The 16850-nt window shown below is 48.6% G+C and overlaps 5 non-coding genes across 5 annotated transcripts; all 5 read right to left on the bottom strand.

Moving 5' to 3' along the window:
* Positions 1 to 508: 508 nt before the first annotated feature.
* LOC126229713 (5S ribosomal RNA) lies at positions 509 to 626 on the bottom strand. The gene has a single exon (XR_007544245.1). It is a non-coding gene; the product is annotated as a 5S ribosomal RNA (ribosomal RNA).
* A 3902-nt stretch (positions 627 to 4528) lies between these two features.
* On the bottom strand, positions 4529 to 4646 carry LOC126229711 (5S ribosomal RNA). The gene has a single exon (XR_007544244.1). It is a non-coding gene; the product is annotated as a 5S ribosomal RNA (ribosomal RNA).
* A 3914-nt stretch (positions 4647 to 8560) lies between these two features.
* Positions 8561 to 8678, bottom strand: LOC126229710 (5S ribosomal RNA). The gene has a single exon (XR_007544243.1). It is a non-coding gene; the product is annotated as a 5S ribosomal RNA (ribosomal RNA).
* A 3912-nt stretch (positions 8679 to 12590) lies between these two features.
* Positions 12591 to 12708, bottom strand: LOC126229708 (5S ribosomal RNA). Its single transcript, XR_007544241.1, has one exon. It is a non-coding gene; the product is annotated as a 5S ribosomal RNA (ribosomal RNA).
* Positions 12709 to 16620: 3912 nt separating this feature from the next.
* On the bottom strand, positions 16621 to 16738 carry LOC126229707 (5S ribosomal RNA). The gene has a single exon (XR_007544240.1). It is a non-coding gene; the product is annotated as a 5S ribosomal RNA (ribosomal RNA).
* Between the last annotated feature and the right edge of the window lie 112 nt (positions 16739 to 16850).

The following is a 16850-nucleotide window of genomic DNA, read 5'->3' as shown; positions in this document are numbered from 1 at the left end:
GTCACTCGGTACCACTGTCTCGCTGGTTGCAGTCTGCCGTTGCCTATTGGTAGTAGCACTGTCTTCCTCGGATTCGTTTTTGCTCCTGAAGCCTTTTCGAAGGATTCCATGATAGGCTGGATTATTTCTAGTTCGTTCTCGTTCTGAATGAAGATGCCCATGTCGTCAGCATAGGCCATACATGCGATGTTTGTTGCTCCCATTGTGTATCCTCCGATTTCGGCTGTTAGTTTTCGAAGTAGGGGATCGAGAGCTATTGTAAAAAGAGCCATAGATAATGGACATCCTTGCCTGACGGATCTTCCCAGTCTTATTGACTTGGAAGTCCATCCGTTTATTGTTACGGTTGAGGTGGCATTTGTGATGACGTTCCTGATTGTTCTGCCGAATTTTGGTCCGAATCCGAGGCGTGCGATGGTTTTCAGCAGGTACCGGTGACTGATCCTGTCGAAAGCCTTATGGAAATCGACAGAGATTACGGCTGCGGGTCTCCTCGTTGTTGCTGCGTGGGCTATGATACCGGTGTTCCCAGGCGGTCACCCATCCAAGTACTAACCGGGCCCGATGTTGCTTAACTTCGGTGATCGGACGAGAACCGGTGTATTCAACATGGTATGGCCGTTGGCGTCCTTATTACGTAGCCGCACTGCAGAAGAAGCGTTCGCCCCTTCTCCCAACACACGCAATCGCCGTTTTCCGTGGCACATTTGACGCAAAGCACGTCCTTCCACCTCGAAGGCGACGCGCAGTGCCGCGCGCCGCCACGTGGGTGAGACGCACAACACAGCTGCTCGTTGCACCGCCTATCATTCGTTTGGTGCGTGCGGCCTCCGACACTCGCGGGCGACGCATCTTGTGGGGCTTGCGCGCGGCCGGGCGGCGGGGGGACCGCGCGGGGCGTGGCAGTGTCCTGCTGGACCGACGGAAGCTTTCTCACCTGCCTGACACGCGCCGCGCTTTTCAGATATTTGTGTAATTTGCGCGGTGCGTTCTCGCCTGTCCCCTCCCCTTCCGTCCCGACTTGTCCCGACTTTGCTCGACTGCCGCTCGCTGCCGCTCGGGTCGCGGTCCATATGACCGCACAAGCACGAGAAACATCTGCGAGACGGCCGCGGGCCTGACCGGCGTGTCCGAGACGCCGTGGGCGGCCGTTGGGAGCTACTAGAGCAGCGCTGCGCTGGGAAGGTGCCGTGGAAAGGTGCGAAAACACGGACAGAGGACACAGGTTCAACAAAGCATCCATCTCCTCTAGAGGCGAAAGATAAATTTTTGTTTACAAATTTGCAGATGTGCACTGCTACAAAACAATATGCCCTGACGTATTTCACAACATTTCTGTCGTTTCATACTGTTTCGTTATTTGCAGAGACACTTTGCTAATCTTCCTTGGCACACTCTTCTTCAAACGGAGTTCCTTAATATCGCATCTAGTTTAAAATCAGTATGGAAGCATCTTTGTCACACGAGAAAGGTAGCATGAGTAGAGGGCTGGCAGGGGTAGCGACAAAAAATGAAGACAGCCAGAGTTCCCAGGCGGTCGCCGATCCGAATACTAACGTTGTTGCTTATCTTCGTCGATCTGACGAGAACGGCTGATTTTTTTTTTTTTTTTAATTTATGTATTTAGTTAGTTTTTGGAATTTAGCACTGCTACAAAACAGTTGGCTCTGACGCATTTCAAGGACACATCTGTCGATTCGTAGTGTTTCGTTATTTCCAACGAGTTCCTAGCACTCTTCCTCCGCGCATTCTTGCTCAAACTGAGTTCACTACTGTAATTTCGTGTCTTTCGTTTAGTACAGTACTTTAAAATGCTCGTGGAAGCATCCATGTCACACCTGAAAGTTAGTACGAAAAAGAGGCCTGGCAGGTGTAGCGACGTAAAAGTTAAAAAATGAGATAGAGCCAACAGCACCTTTTTTTTTTTTGTAACGTATATAAACTTTTATTTACAATTTTTAACAATTACAGGTCTTTACATGAAGTGGAGTGCTTGATTATTGATCGGTTATTTTCATTTTGTCGTTTTCTGTTTTGATTGTTCTTTGAGTAGTCTTTTGGTTGAGTTACAAAACTTTCCACTGAGTGTCCATCAGCTACATTTTCACTGTCAGTTGTTTTGTCTTTTTAATTACTAACTTACGTTACTTTGATTTTTTTTTTCTTAAATTTAGAGTACAAAAAAAGGAAAGTAGTATTCATCTATGGTACTTAAGTGTGCCTATTTTGGCAAGTTTGCTAAAGCGAATATGGAATATATACCAGAGCATCTATGTGGGTAATATCGTGAATGCAGGAGATTGTTAGTGTACTGCCTAAGTTGGGTCGCAACAGTTTACACGAAATTTGGTGTGAAGAATGTCTAGTGTTAATATTTTGTTGGTGGCAAAGAGGCATGCTACGTTTAAGCACATGATGGGCCGAAATTTATATACATACATCTGTATATGTATATATACATACATACAGCACATTAATAAAACACAACAAAACAAGAAATCAAAAACACAAAAAAAAAAACAAAAAACAAAAAGATAAGAGAAAGGATAGACGTACCTTGAGTGGAGAGAGCGAGAGGGAGAGAGAGAATATGAGTGAGAGGACACAATGACATGATATACACTGTTTGATATTTTGTTGTTTTCTTGGTACACTAAATTTATGGCTGATTATTTCCTTTTGCCTGCTGTATTTGACTATCATCACTTTTGACTACGAATGGCACACGTCACTCTCACTTTGGCACTGCTACACGTTCCCACTTTCACTTTGCGCGCGTTTTCGCAACACTTTCGCAATGCACCACACTTGACGTCGGGGATTTGGGGAGATCGGTGGGCGACGTCCTCAGCGACTGGGGTGTTGGTGTTATGGGAGGGCGTCGGTCACGTTGTGTTGAAGGCGTCTCGGAAGGCGGCGTCCAGCGGGACCTGCAGGAAGTTCTGGAAGGTCTCTCGGTACTTTGCGCGTTGTTTGGCCCTCCTGTGTTCCTCCCACAGGTCCGTGAGGAACTGCGCCTTGTCGATCTGCCGTTTGGAGACGATGGCGTGTGCCGTCATGGCGGTGATCCACATTGTGGCCAGGCGTTTTGCGTTGGGGAAAGGCTTCGCGTCCGGGACAGTGACAGCTGAGACATGTATCGCCCTCTCGTCGGTTCTGTTGATGTGGGCGATCATACTTCTCGCTGTCGCCCATATTTCCCCGCTCTCTCTGCAGCCAAACCGATGCTCGATGGTGTCGGTCTGGTTGCAGAGTTCGCAGTTTGGGGATTCCCGCATCTTTATGCGTGCCAGTTTTTCGTTTGTTGGTACTGTTTCGTGGATGATTTTATACCACGTGTCCCTGGCGTGCTCAGGAAGTGTCCGTTCCGAGACGTTCTTCCAAACCTGTGGCCAGTCGTGATCTGGAAGTCTCGTCTCTATTTTGGACTTTCTTGCCTTCCCCCTCAGAGCGCTGTAGATCTTTCTCGCAGTTCTTTGTTGTGGGTTGGCAACGACCGCGGTGATGTAACTTTTGTCGATTGCCATCTGTTTTATGTGCCGCAACTTGAATGGTATGTGCGTAGTGTCTACAGGAGCCTCTTCAGATTCAGGTTTATATTCGTGGATCAGGCTGGACGTTATACTGTTATTGTTCTGATTCGCCATTTTCATCGCGCGGTGTAGGAGCAGTGCCGCGCATTTTGTTTTTACGTCCGTCAGTCCGAGTCCGCCTTCATCCCTCGACAGGAAACACGTCGCCTGGGAGACCTTGAAGATTTCCCGCCTCCACAGCAGGTAGTACGCCGCGCCTCCTATCGCTCGCGCAATTTCTGTCGGAGCACATAGTATTTGGGCCATGTACCACGCTTTCGACAGGATCGTTTCGTTTACCAGCTGCACTCTTTGGCTCAGCGTCAGGCTCCGGTTCGCGTGCGTCCTCACGAGCCCTCTCGTCGTGTTCAAGACGCTGCGCCAGTTTTGTGCTGCCATTTTCAGAGGGCACTGCTGTAGTTCCACTCCGAGTGCTTTATGGTTGTTTGTCACTCGGTACCACTGTCTCGCTGGTTGCAGTCTGCCGTTGCCTATTGGTAGTAGCACTGTCTTCCTCGGATTCGTTTTTGCTCCTGAAGCCTTTTCGAAGGATTCCATGATAGGCTGGATTATTTCTAGTTCGTTCTCGTTCTGAATGAAGATGCCCATGTCGTCAGCATAGGCCATACATGCGATGTTTGTTGCTCCCATTGTGTATCCTCCGATTTCGGCTGTTAGTTTTCGAAGTAGGGGATCGAGAGCTATTGTAAAAAGAGCCATAGATAATGGACATCCTTGCCTGACGGATCTTCCCAGTCTTATTGACTTGGAAGTCCATCCGTTTATTGTTACGGTTGAGGTGGCATTTGTGATGACGTTCCTGATTGTTCTGCCGAATTTTGGTCCGAATCCGAGGCGTGCGATGGTTTTCAGCAGGTACCGGTGACTGATCCTGTCGAAAGCCTTATGGAAATCGACAGAGATTACGGCTGCGGGTCTCCTCGTTGTTGCTGCGTGGGCTATGATACCGGTGTTCCCAGGCGGTCACCCATCCAAGTACTAACCGGGCCCGATGTTGCTTAACTTCGGTGATCGGACGAGAACCGGTGTATTCAACATGGTATGGCCGTTGGCGTCCTTATTACGTAGCCGCACTGCAGAAGAAGCGTTCGCCCCTTCTCCCAACACACGCAATCGCCGTTTTCCGTGGCACATTTGACGCAAAGCACGTCCTTCCACCTCGAAGGCGACGCGCAGTGCCGCGCGCCGCCACGTGGGTGAGACGCACAACACAGCTGCTCGTTGCACCGCCTATCATTCGTTTGGTGCGTGCGGCCTCCGACACTCGCGGGCGACGCATCTTGTGGGGCTTGCGCGCGGCCGGGCGGCGGGGGGACCGCGCGGGGCGTGGCAGTGTCCTGCTGGACCGACGGAAGCTTTCTCACCTGCCTGACACGCGCCGCGCTTTTCAGATATTTGTGTAATTTGCGCGGTGCGTTCTCGCCTGTCCCCTCCCCTCCCCTTCCCTTCCCTTCCCTTCCGTCCCGACTTGTCCCGACTGCCGCTCGCTGCCGCTCGGGTCGCGGTCCATATGACCGCACAAGCACGAGAAACATCTGCGAGACGGCCGCGGGCCTGACCGGCGTGTCCGAGACGCCGTGGGCGGCCGTTGGGAGCTACTAGAGCAGCGCTGCGCTGGGAAGGTGCCGTGGAAAGGTGCGAAAACACGGACAGAGGACACAGGTTCAACAAAGCATCCATCTCCTCTAGAGGCGAAAGATAAATTTTTGTTTACAAATTTGCAGATGTGCACTGCTACAAAACAATATGCCCTGACGTATTTCACAACATTTCTGTCGTTTCATACTGTTTCGTTATTTGCAGAGACACTTTGCTAATCTTCCTTGGCACACTCTTCTTCAAACGGAGTTCCTTAATATCGCATCTAGTTTAAAATCAGTATGGAAGCATCTTTGTCACACGAGAAAGGTAGCATGAGTAGAGGGCTGGCAGGGGTAGCGACAAAAAATGAAGACAGCCAGAGTTCCCAGGCGGTCGCCGATCCGAATACTAACGTTGTTGCTTATCTTCGTCGATCTGACGAGAACGGCTGATTTTTTTTTTTTTTTTAATTTATGTATTTAGTTAGTTTTTGGAATTTAGCACTGCTACAAAACAGTTGGCTCTGACGCATTTCAAGGACACATCTGTCGATTCGTAGTGTTTCGTTATTTCCAACGAGTTCCTAGCACTCTTCCTCCGCGCATTCTTGCTCAAACTGAGTTCACTACTGTAATTTCGTGTCTTTCGTTTAGTACAGTACTTTAAAATGCTCGTGGAAGCATCCATGTCACACCTGAAAGTTAGTACGAAAAAGAGGCCTGGCAGGTGTAGCGACGTAAAAGTTAAAAAATGAGATAGAGCCAACAGCACCTTTTTTTTTTTTGTAACGTATATAAACTTTTATTTACAATTTTTAACAATTACAGGTCTTTACATGAAGTGGAGTGCTTGATTATTGATCGGTTATTTTCATTTTGTCGTTTTCTGTTTTGATTGTTCTTTGAGTAGTCTTTTGGTTGAGTTACAAAACTTTCCACTGAGTGTCCATCAGCTACATTTTCACTGTCAGTTGTTTTGTCTTTTTAATTACTAACTTACGTTACTTTGATTTTTTTTTTCTTAAATTTAGAGTACAAAAAAAGGAAAGTAGTATTCATCTATGGTACTTAAGTGTGCCTATTTTGGCAAGTTTGCTAAAGCGAATATGGAATATATACCAGAGCATCTATGTGGGTAATATCGTGAATGCAGGAGATTGTTAGTGTACTGCCTAAGTTGGGTCGCAACAGTTTACACGAAATTTGGTGTGAAGAATGTCTAGTGTTAATATTTTGTTGGTGGCAAAGAGGCATGCTACGTTTAAGCACATGATGGGCCGAAATTTATATACATACATCTGTATATGTATATATACATACATACAGCACATTAATAAAACACAACAAAACAAGAAATCAAAAACACAAAAAAAAAAAAACAAAAAACAAAAAGATAAGAGAAAGGATAGACGTACCTTGAGTGGAGAGAGCGAGAGGGAGAGAGAGAATATGAGTGAGAGGACACAATGACATGATATACACTGTTTGATATTTTGTTGTTTTCTTGGTACACTAAATTTATGGCTGATTATTTCCTTTTGCCTGCTGTATTTGACTATCATCACTTTTGACTACGAATGGCACACGTCACTCTCACTTTGGCACTGCTACACGTTCCCACTTTCACTTTGCGCGCGTTTTCGCAACACTTTCGCAATGCACCACACTTGACGTCGGGGATTTGGGGAGATCGGTGGGCGACGTCCTCAGCGACTGGGGTGTTGGTGTTATGGGAGGGCGTCGGTCACGTTGTGTTGAAGGCGTCTCGGAAGGCGGCGTCCAGCGGGACCTGCAGGAAGTTCTGGAAGGTCTCTCGGTACTTTGCGCGTTGTTTGGCCCTCCTGTGTTCCTCCCACAGGTCCGTGAGGAACTGCGCCTTGTCGATCTGCCGTTAGGAGACGATGGCGTGTGCCGTCATGGCGGTGATCCACATTGTGGCCAGGCGTTTTGCGTTGGGGAAAGGCTTCGCGTCCGGGACAGTGACAGCTGAGACATGTATCGCCCTCTCGTCGGTTCTGTTGATGTGGGCGATCATACTTCTCGCTGTCGCCCATATTTCCCCGCTCTCTCTGCAGCCAAACCGATGCTCGATGGTGTCGGTCTGGTTGCAGAGTTCGCAGTTTGGGGATTCCCGCATCTTTATGCGTGCCAGTTTTTCGTTTGTTGGTACTGTTTCGTGGATGATTTTATACCACGTGTCCCTGGCGTGCTCAGGAAGTGTCCGTTCCGAGACGTTCTTCCAAACCTGTGGCCAGTCGTGATCTGGAAGTCTCGTCTCTATTTTGGACTTTCTTGCCTTCCCCCTCAGAGCGCTGTAGATCTTTCTCGCAGTTCTTTGTTGTGGGTTGGCAACGACCGCGGTGATGTAACTTTTGTCGATTGCCATCTGTTTTATGTGCCGCAACTTGAATGGTATGTGCGTAGTGTCTACAGGAGCCTCTTCAGATTCAGGTTTATATTCGTGGATCAGGCTGGACGTTATACTGTTATTGTTCTGATTCGCCATTTTCATCGCGCGGTGTAGGAGCAGTGCCGCGCATTTTGTTTTTACGTCCGTCAGTCCGAGTCCGCCTTCATCCCTCGACAGGAAACACGTCGCCTGGGAGACCTTGAAGATTTCCCGCCTCCACAGCAGGTAGTACGCCGCGCCTCCTATCGCTCGCGCAATTTCTGTCGGAGCACATAGTATTTGGGCCATGTACCACGCTTTCGACAGGATCGTTTCGTTTACCAGCTGCACTCTTTGGCTCAGCGTCAGGCTCCGGTTCGCGTGCGTCCTCACGAGCCCTCTCGTCGTGTTCAAGACGCTGCGCCAGTTTTGTGCTGCCATTTTCAGAGGGCACTGCTGTAGTTCCACTCCGAGTGCTTTATGGTTGTTTGTCACTCGGTACCACTGTCTCGCTGGTTGCAGTCTGCCGTTGCCTATTGGTAGTAGCACTGTCTTCCTCGGATTCGTTTTTGCTCCTGAAGCCTTTTCGAAGGATTCCATGATAGGCTGGATTATTTCTAGTTCGTTCTCGTTCTGAATGAAGATGCCCATGTCGTCAGCATAGGCCATACATGCGATGTTTGTTGCTCCCATTGTGTATCCTCCGATTTCGGCTGTTAGTTTTCGAAGTAGGGGATCGAGAGCTATTGTAAAAAGAGCCATAGATAATGGACATCCTTGCCTGACGGATCTTCCCAGTCTTATTGACTTGGAAGTCCATCCGTTTATTGTTACGGTTGAGGTGGCATTTGTGATGACGTTCCTGATTGTTCTGCCGAATTTTGGTCCGAATCCGAGGCGTGCGATGGTTTTCAGCAGGTACCGGTGACTGATCCTGTCGAAAGCCTTATGGAAATCGACAGAGATTACGGCTGCGGGTCTCCTCGTTGTTGCTGCGTGGGCTATGATACCGGTGTTCCCAGGCGGTCACCCATCCAAGTACTAACCGGGCCCGATGTTGCTTAACTTCGGTGATCGGACGAGAACCGGTGTATTCAACATGGTATGGCCGTTGGCGTCCTTATTACGTAGCCGCACTGCAGACGAAGCGTTCGCCCCTTCTCCCAACACACGCAATCGCCGTTTTCCGTGGCACATTTGACGCAAAGCACGTCCTTCCACCTCGAAGGCGACGCGCAGTGCCGCGCGCCGCCACGTGGGTGAGACGCACAACACAGCTGCTCGTTGCACCGCCTATCATTCGTTTGGTGCGTGCGGCCTCCGACACTCGCGGGCGACGCATCTTGTGGGGCTTGCGCGCGGCCGGGCGGCGGGGGGACCGCGCGGGGCGTGGCAGTGTCCTGCTGGACCGACGGAAGCTTTCTCACCTGCCTGACACGCGCCGCGCTTTTCAGATATTTGTGTAATTTGCGCGGTGCGTTCTCGCCTGTCCCCTCCCCTCCCCTTCCCTTCCCTTCCCTTCCGTCCCGACTTGTCCCGACTGCCGCTCGCTGCCGCTCGGGTCGCGGTCCATATGACCGCACAAGCACGAGAAACATCTGCGAGACGGCCGCGGGCCTGACCGGCGTGTCCGAGACGCCGTGGGCGGCCGTTGGGAGCTACTAGAGCAGCGCTGCGCTGGGAAGGTGCCGTGGAAAGGTGCGAAAACACGGACAGAGGACACAGGTTCAACAAAGCATCCATCTCCTCTAGAGGCGAAAGATAAATTTTTGTTTACAAATTTGCAGATGTGCACTGCTACAAAACAATATGCCCTGACGTATTTCACAACATTTCTGTCGTTTCATACTGTTTCGTTATTTGCAGAGACACTTTGCTAATCTTCCTTGGCACACTCTTCTTCAAACGGAGTTCCTTAATATCGCATCTAGTTTAAAATCAGTATGGAAGCATCTTTGTCACACGAGAAAGGTAGCATGAGTAGAGGGCTGGCAGGGGTAGCGACAAAAAATGAAGACAGCCAGAGTTCCCAGGCGGTCGCCGATCCGAATACTAACGTTGTTGCTTATCTTCGTCGATCTGACGAGAACGGCTGATTTTTTTTTTTTTTTTAATTTATGTATTTAGTTAGTTTTTGGAATTTAGCACTGCTACAAAACAGTTGGCTCTGACGCATTTCAAGGACACATCTGTCGATTCGTAGTGTTTCGTTATTTCCAACGAGTTCCTAGCACTCTTCCTCCGCGCATTCTTGCTCAAACTGAGTTCACTACTGTAATTTCGTGTCTTTCGTTTAGTACAGTACTTTAAAATGCTCGTGGAAGCATCCATGTCACACCTGAAAGTTAGTACGAAAAAGAGGCCTGGCAGGTGTAGCGACGTAAAAGTTAAAAAATGAGATAGAGCCAACAGCACCTTTTTTTTTTTTGTAACGTATATAAACTTTTATTTACAATTTTTAACAATTACAGGTCTTTACATGAAGTGGAGTGCTTGATTATTGATCGGTTATTTTCATTTTGTCGTTTTCTGTTTTGATTGTTCTTTGAGTAGTCTTTTGGTTGAGTTACAAAACTTTCCACTGAGTGTCCATCAGCTACATTTTCACTGTCAGTTGTTTTGTCTTTTTAATTACTAACTTACGTTACTTTGATTTTTTTTTTCTTAAATTTAGAGTACAAAAAAAGGAAAGTAGTATTCATCTATGGTACTTAAGTGTGCCTATTTTGGCAAGTTTGCTAAAGCGAATATGGAATATATACCAGAGCATCTATGTGGGTAATATCGTGAATGCAGGAGATTGTTAGTGTACTGCCTAAGTTGGGTCGCAACAGTTTACACGAAATTTGGTGTGAAGAATGTCTAGTGTTAATATTTTGTTGGTGGCAAAGAGGCATGCTACGTTTAAGCACATGATGGGCCGAAATTTATATACATACATCTGTATATGTATATATACATACATACAGCACATTAATAAAACACAACAAAACAAGAAATCAAAAACACAAAAAAAAAAACAAAAAACAAAAAGATAAGAGAAAGGATAGACGTACCTTGAGTGGAGAGAGCGAGAGGGAGAGAGAGAATATGAGTGAGAGGACACAATGACATGATATACACTGTTTGATATTTTGTTGTTTTCTTGGTACACTAAATTTATGGCTGATTATTTCCTTTTGCCTGCTGTATTTGACTATCATCACTTTTGACTACGAATGGCACACGTCACTCTCACTTTGGCACTGCTACACGTTCCCACTTTCACTTTGCGCGCGTTTTCGCAACACTTTCGCAATGCACCACACTTGACGTCGGGGATTTGGGGAGATCGGTGGGCGACGTCCTCAGCGACTGGGGTGTTGGTGTTATGGGAGGGCGTCGGTCACGTTGTGTTGAAGGCGTCTCGGAAGGCGGCGTCCAGCGGGACCTGCAGGAAGTTCTGGAAGGTCTCTCGGTACTTTGCGCGTTGTTTGGCCCTCCTGTGTTCCTCCCACAGGTCCGTGAGGAACTGCGCCTTGTCGATCTGCCGTTAGGAGACGATGGCGTGTGCCGTCATGGCGGTGATCCACATTGTGGCCAGGCGTTTTGCGTTGGGGAAAGGCTTCGCGTCCGGGACAGTGACAGCTGAGACATGTATCGCCCTCTCGTCGGTTCTGTTGATGTGGGCGATCATACTTCTCGCTGTCGCCCATATTTCCCCGCTCTCTCTGCAGCCAAACCGATGCTCGATGGTGTCGGTCTGGTTGCAGAGTTCGCAGTTTGGGGATTCCCGCATCTTTATGCGTGCCAGTTTTTCGTTTGTTGGTACTGTTTCGTGGATGATTTTATACCACGTGTCCCTGGCGTGCTCAGGAAGTGTCCGTTCCGAGACGTTCTTCCAAACCTGTGGCCAGTCGTGATCTGGAAGTCTCGTCTCTATTTTGGACTTTCTTGCCTTCCCCCTCAGAGCGCTGTAGATCTTTCTCGCAGTTCTTTGTTGTGGGTTGGCAACGACCGCGGTGATGTAACTTTTGTCGATTGCCATCTGTTTTATGTGCCGCAACTTGAATGGTATGTGCGTAGTGTCTACAGGAGCCTCTTCAGATTCAGGTTTATATTCGTGGATCAGGCTGGACGTTATACTGTTATTGTTCTGATTCGCCATTTTCATCGCGCGGTGTAGGAGCAGTGCCGCGCATTTTGTTTTTACGTCCGTCAGTCAGAGTCCGCCTTCATCCCTCGACAGGAAACACGTCGCCTGGGAGACCTTGAAGATTTCCCGCCTCCACAGCAGGTAGTACGCCGCGCCTCCTATCGCTCGCGCAATTTCTGTCGGAGCACATAGTATTTGGGCCATGTACCACGCTTTCGACAGGATCGTTTCGTTTACCAGCTGCACTCTTTGGCTCAGCGTCAGGCTCCGGTTCGCGTGCGTCCTCACGAGCCCTCTCGTCGTGTTCAAGACGCTGCGCCAGTTTTGTGCTGCCATTTTCAGAGGGCACTGCTGTAGTTCCACTCCGAGTGCTTTATGGTTGTTTGTCACTCGGTACCACTGTCTCGCTGGTTGCAGTCTGCCGTTGCCTATTGGTAGTAGCACTGTCTTCCTCGGATTCGTTTTTGCTCCTGAAGCCTTTTCGAAGGATTCCATGATAGGCTGGATTATTTCTAGTTCGTTCTCGTTCTGAATGAAGATGCCCATGTCGTCAGCATAGGCCATACATGCGATGTTTGTTGCTCCCATTGTGTATCCTCCGATTTCGGCTGTTAGTTTTCGAAGTAGGGGATCGAGAGCTATTGTAAAAAGAGCCATAGATAATGGACATCCTTGCCTGACGGATCTTCCCAGTCTTATTGACTTGGAAGTCCATCCGTTTATTGTTACGGTTGAGGTGGCATTTGTGATGACGTTCCTGATTGTTCTGCCGAATTTTGGTCCGAATCCGAGGCGTGCGATGGTTTTCAGCAGGTACCGGTGACTGATCCTGTCGAAAGCCTTATGGAAATCGACAGAGATTACGGCTGCGGGTCTCCTCGTTGTTGCTGCGTGGGCTATGATACCGGTGTTCCCAGGCGGTCACCCATCCAAGTACTAACCGGGCCCGATGTTGCTTAACTTCGGTGATCGGACGAGAACCGGTGTATTCAACATGGTATGGCCGTTGGCGTCCTTATTACGTAGCCGCACTGCAGAAGAAGCGTTCGCCCCTTCTCCCAACACACGCAATCGCCGTTTTCCGTGGCACATTTGACGCAAAGCACGTCCTTCCACCTCGAAGGCGACGCGCAGTGCCGCGCGCCGCCACGTGGGTGAGACGCACAACACAGCTGCTCGTTGCACCGCCTATCATTCGTTTGGTGCGTGCGGCCTCCGACACTCGCGGGCGACGCATCTTGTGGGGCTTGCGCGCGGCCGGGCGGCGGGGGGACCGCGCGGGGCGTGGCAGTGTCCTGCTGGACCGACGGAAGCTTTCTCACCTGCCTGACACGCGCCGCGCTTTTCAGATATTTGTGTAATTTGCGCGGTGCGTTCTCGCCTGTCCCCTCCCCTTCCGTCCCGACTTGTCCCGACTTTGCTCGACTGCCGCTCGCTGCCGCTCGGGTCGCGGTCCATATGACCGCACAAGCACGAGAAACATCTGCGAGACGGCCGCGGGCCTGACCGGCGTGTCCGAGACGCCGTGGGCGGCCGTTGGGAGCTACTAGAGCAGCGCTGCGCTGGGAAGGTGCCGTGGAAAGGTGCGAAAACACGGACAGAGGACACAGGTTCAACAAAGCATCCATCTCCTCTAGAGGCGAAAGATAAATTTTTGTTTACAAATTTGCAGATGTGCACTGCTACAAAACAATATGCCCTGACGTATTTCACAACATTTCTGTCGTTTCATACTGTTTCGTTATTTGCAGAGACACTTTGCTAATCTTCCTTGGCACACTCTTCTTCAAACGGAGTTCCTTAATATCGCATCTAGTTTAAAATCAGTATGGAAGCATCTTTGTCACACGAGAAAGGTAGCATGAGTAGAGGGCTGGCAGGGGTAGCGACAAAAAAGCAAAAAATGAAGACAGCCAGAGTTCCCAGGCGGTCGCCGATCCGAATACTAACGTTGTTGCTTATCTTCGTCGATCTGACGAGAACGGCTGATTTTTTTTTTTTTTTTAATTTATGTATTTAGTTAGTTTTTGGAATTTAGCACTGCTACAAAACAGTTGGCTCTGACGCATTTCAAGGACACATCTGTCGATTCGTAGTGTTTCGTTATTTCCAACGAGTTCCTAGCACTCTTCCTCCGCGCATTCTTGCTCAAACTGAGTTCACTACTGTAATTTCGTGTCTTTCGTTTAGTACAGTACTTTAAAATGCTCGTGGAAGCATCCATGTCACACCTGAAAGTTAGTACGAAAAAGAGGCCTGGCAGGTGTAGCGACGTAAAAGTTAAAAAATGAGATAGAGCCAACAGCACCTTTTTTTTTTTTTGTAACGTATATAAACTTTTATTTACAATTTTTAACAATTACAGGTCTTTACATGAAGTGGAGTGCTTGATTATTGATCGGTTATTTTCATTTTGTCGTTTTCTGTTTTGATTGTTCTTTGAGTAGTCTTTTGGTTGAGTTACAAAACTTTCCACTGAGTGTCCATCAGCTACATTTTCACTGTCAGTTGTTTTGTCTTTTTAATTACTAACTTACGTTACTTTGATTTTTTTTTTCTTAAATTTAGAGTACAAAAAAAGGAAAGTAGTATTCATCTATGGTACTTAAGTGTGCCTATTTTGGCAAGTTTGCTAAAGCGAATATGGAATATATACCAGAGCATCTATGTGGGTAATATCGTGAATGCAGGAGATTGTTAGTGTACTGCCTAAGTTGGGTCGCAACAGTTTACACGAAATTTGGTGTGAAGAATGTCTAGTGTTAATATTTTGTTGGTGGCAAAGAGGCATGCTACGTTTAAGCACATGATGGGCCGAAATTTATATACATACATCTGTATATGTATATATACATACATACAGCACATTAATAAAACACAACAAAACAAGAAATCAAAAACACAAAAAAAAAAAACAAAAAACAAAAAGATAAGAGAAAGGATAGACGTACCTTGAGTGGAGAGAGCGAGAGGGAGAGAGAGAATATGAGTGAGAGGACACAATGACATGATATACACTGTTTGATATTTTGTTGTTTTCTTGGTACACTAAATTTATGGCTGATTATTTCCTTTTGCCTGCTGTATTTGACTATCATCACTTTTGACTACGAATGGCACACGTCACTCTCACTTTGGCACTGCTACACGTTCCCACTTTCACTTTGCGCGCGTTTTCGCAACACTTTCGCAATGCACCACACTTGACGTCGGGGATTTGGGGAGATCGGTGGGCGACGTCCTCAGCGACTGGGGTGTTGGTGTTATGGGAGGGCGTCGGTCACGTTGTGTTGAAGGCGTCTCGGAAGGCGGCGTCCAGCGGGACCTGCAGGAAGTTCTGGAAGGTCTCTCGGTACTTTGCGCGTTGTTTGGCCCTCCTGTGTTCCTCCCACAGGTCCGTGAGGAACTGCGCCTTGTCGATCTGCCGTTTGGAGACGATGGCGTGTGCCGTCATGGCGGTGATCCACATTGTGGCCAGGCGTTTTGCGTTGGGGAAAGGCTTCGCGTCCGGGACAGTGACAGCTGAGACATGTATCGCCCTCTCGTCGGTTCTGTTGATGTGGGCGATCATACTTCTCGCTGTCGCCCATATTTCCCCGCTCTCTCTGCAGCCAAACCGATGCTCGATGGTGTCGGTCTGGTTGCAGAGTTCGCAGTTTGGGGATTCCCGCATCTTTATGCGTGCCAGTTTTTCGTTTGTTGGTACTGTTTCGTGGATGATTTTATACCACGTGTCCCTGGCGTGCTCAGGAAGTGTCCGTTCCGAGACGTTCTTCCAAACCTGTGGCCAGTCGTGATCTGGAAGTCTCGTCTCTATTTTGGACTTTCTTGCCTTCCCCCTCAGAGCGCTGTAGATCTTTCTCGCAGTTCTTTGTTGTGGGTTGGCAACGACCGCGGTGATGTAACTTTTGTCGATTGCCATCTGTTTTATGTGCCGCAACTTGAATGGTATGTGCGTAGTGTCTACAGGAGCCTCTTCAGATTCAGGTTTATATTCGTGGATCAGGCTGGACGTTATACTGTTATTGTTCTGATTCGCCATTTTCATCGCACGGTGTAGGAGCAGTGCCGCGCATTTTGTTTTTACGTCCGTCAGTCCGAGTCCGCCTTCATCCCTCGACAGGAAACACGTCGCCTGGGAGACCTTGAAGATTTCCCGCCTCCACAGCAGGTAGTACGCCGCGCCTCCTATCGCTCGCGCAATTTCTGTCGGAGCACATAGTATTTGGGCCATGTACCACGCTTTCGACAGGATCGTTTCGTTTACCAGCTGCACTCTTTGGCTCAGCGTCAGGCTCCGGTTCGCGTGCGTCCTCACGAGCCCTCTCGTCGTGTTCAAGACGCTGCGCCAGTTTTGTGCTGCCATTTTCAGAGGGCACTGCTGTAGTTCCACTCCGAGTGCTTTATGGTTGTTTGTCACTCGGTACCACTGTCTCGCTGGTTGCAGTCTGCCGTTGCCTATTGGTAGTAGCACTGTCTTCCTCGGATTCGTTTTTGCTCCTGAAGCCTTTTCGAAGGATTCCATGATAGGCTGGATTATTTCTAGTTCGTTCTCGTTCTGAATGAAGATGCCCATGTCGTCAGCATAGGCCATACATGCGATGTTTGTTGCTCCCATTGTGTATCCTCCGATTTCGGCTGTTAGTTTTCGAAGTAGGGGATCGAGAGCTATTGTAAAAAGAGCCATAGATAATGGACATCCTTGCCTGACGGATCTTCCCAGTCTTATTGACTTGGAAGTCCATCCGTTTATTGTTACGGTTGAGGTGGCATTTGTGATGACGTTCCTGATTGTTCTGCCGAATTTTGGTCCGAATCCGAGGCGTGCGATGGTTTTCAGCAGGTACCGGTGACTGATCCTGTCGAAAGCCTTATGGAAATCGACAGAGATTACGGCTGCGGGTCTCCTCGTTGTTGCTGCGTGGGCTATGATACCGGTGTTCCCAGGCGGTCACCCATCCAAGTACTAACCGGGCCCGATGTTGCTTAACTTCGGTGATCGGACGAGAACCGGTGTATTCAACATGGTATGGCCGTTGGCGTCCTTATTACGTAGCCGCACTGCAGAAGAAGCGTTCGCCCCTTCTCCCAACACACGCAATCGCCGTTTTCCGTGGCACATTTGACGCAAAGCACGTCCTTCCACCTCGAAG

The sequence above is a fragment of the Schistocerca nitens genome, unplaced genomic scaffold, assembly GCF_023898315.1.
Source record: "Schistocerca nitens isolate TAMUIC-IGC-003100 unplaced genomic scaffold, iqSchNite1.1 HiC_scaffold_377, whole genome shotgun sequence".
In the NCBI taxonomy this organism is placed as follows: domain Eukaryota; kingdom Metazoa; phylum Arthropoda; class Insecta; order Orthoptera; family Acrididae; genus Schistocerca; species Schistocerca nitens.
Note: the sequence above shows the minus strand (reverse complement) of the source record. Positions and strands in the feature narration are given on the sequence as shown.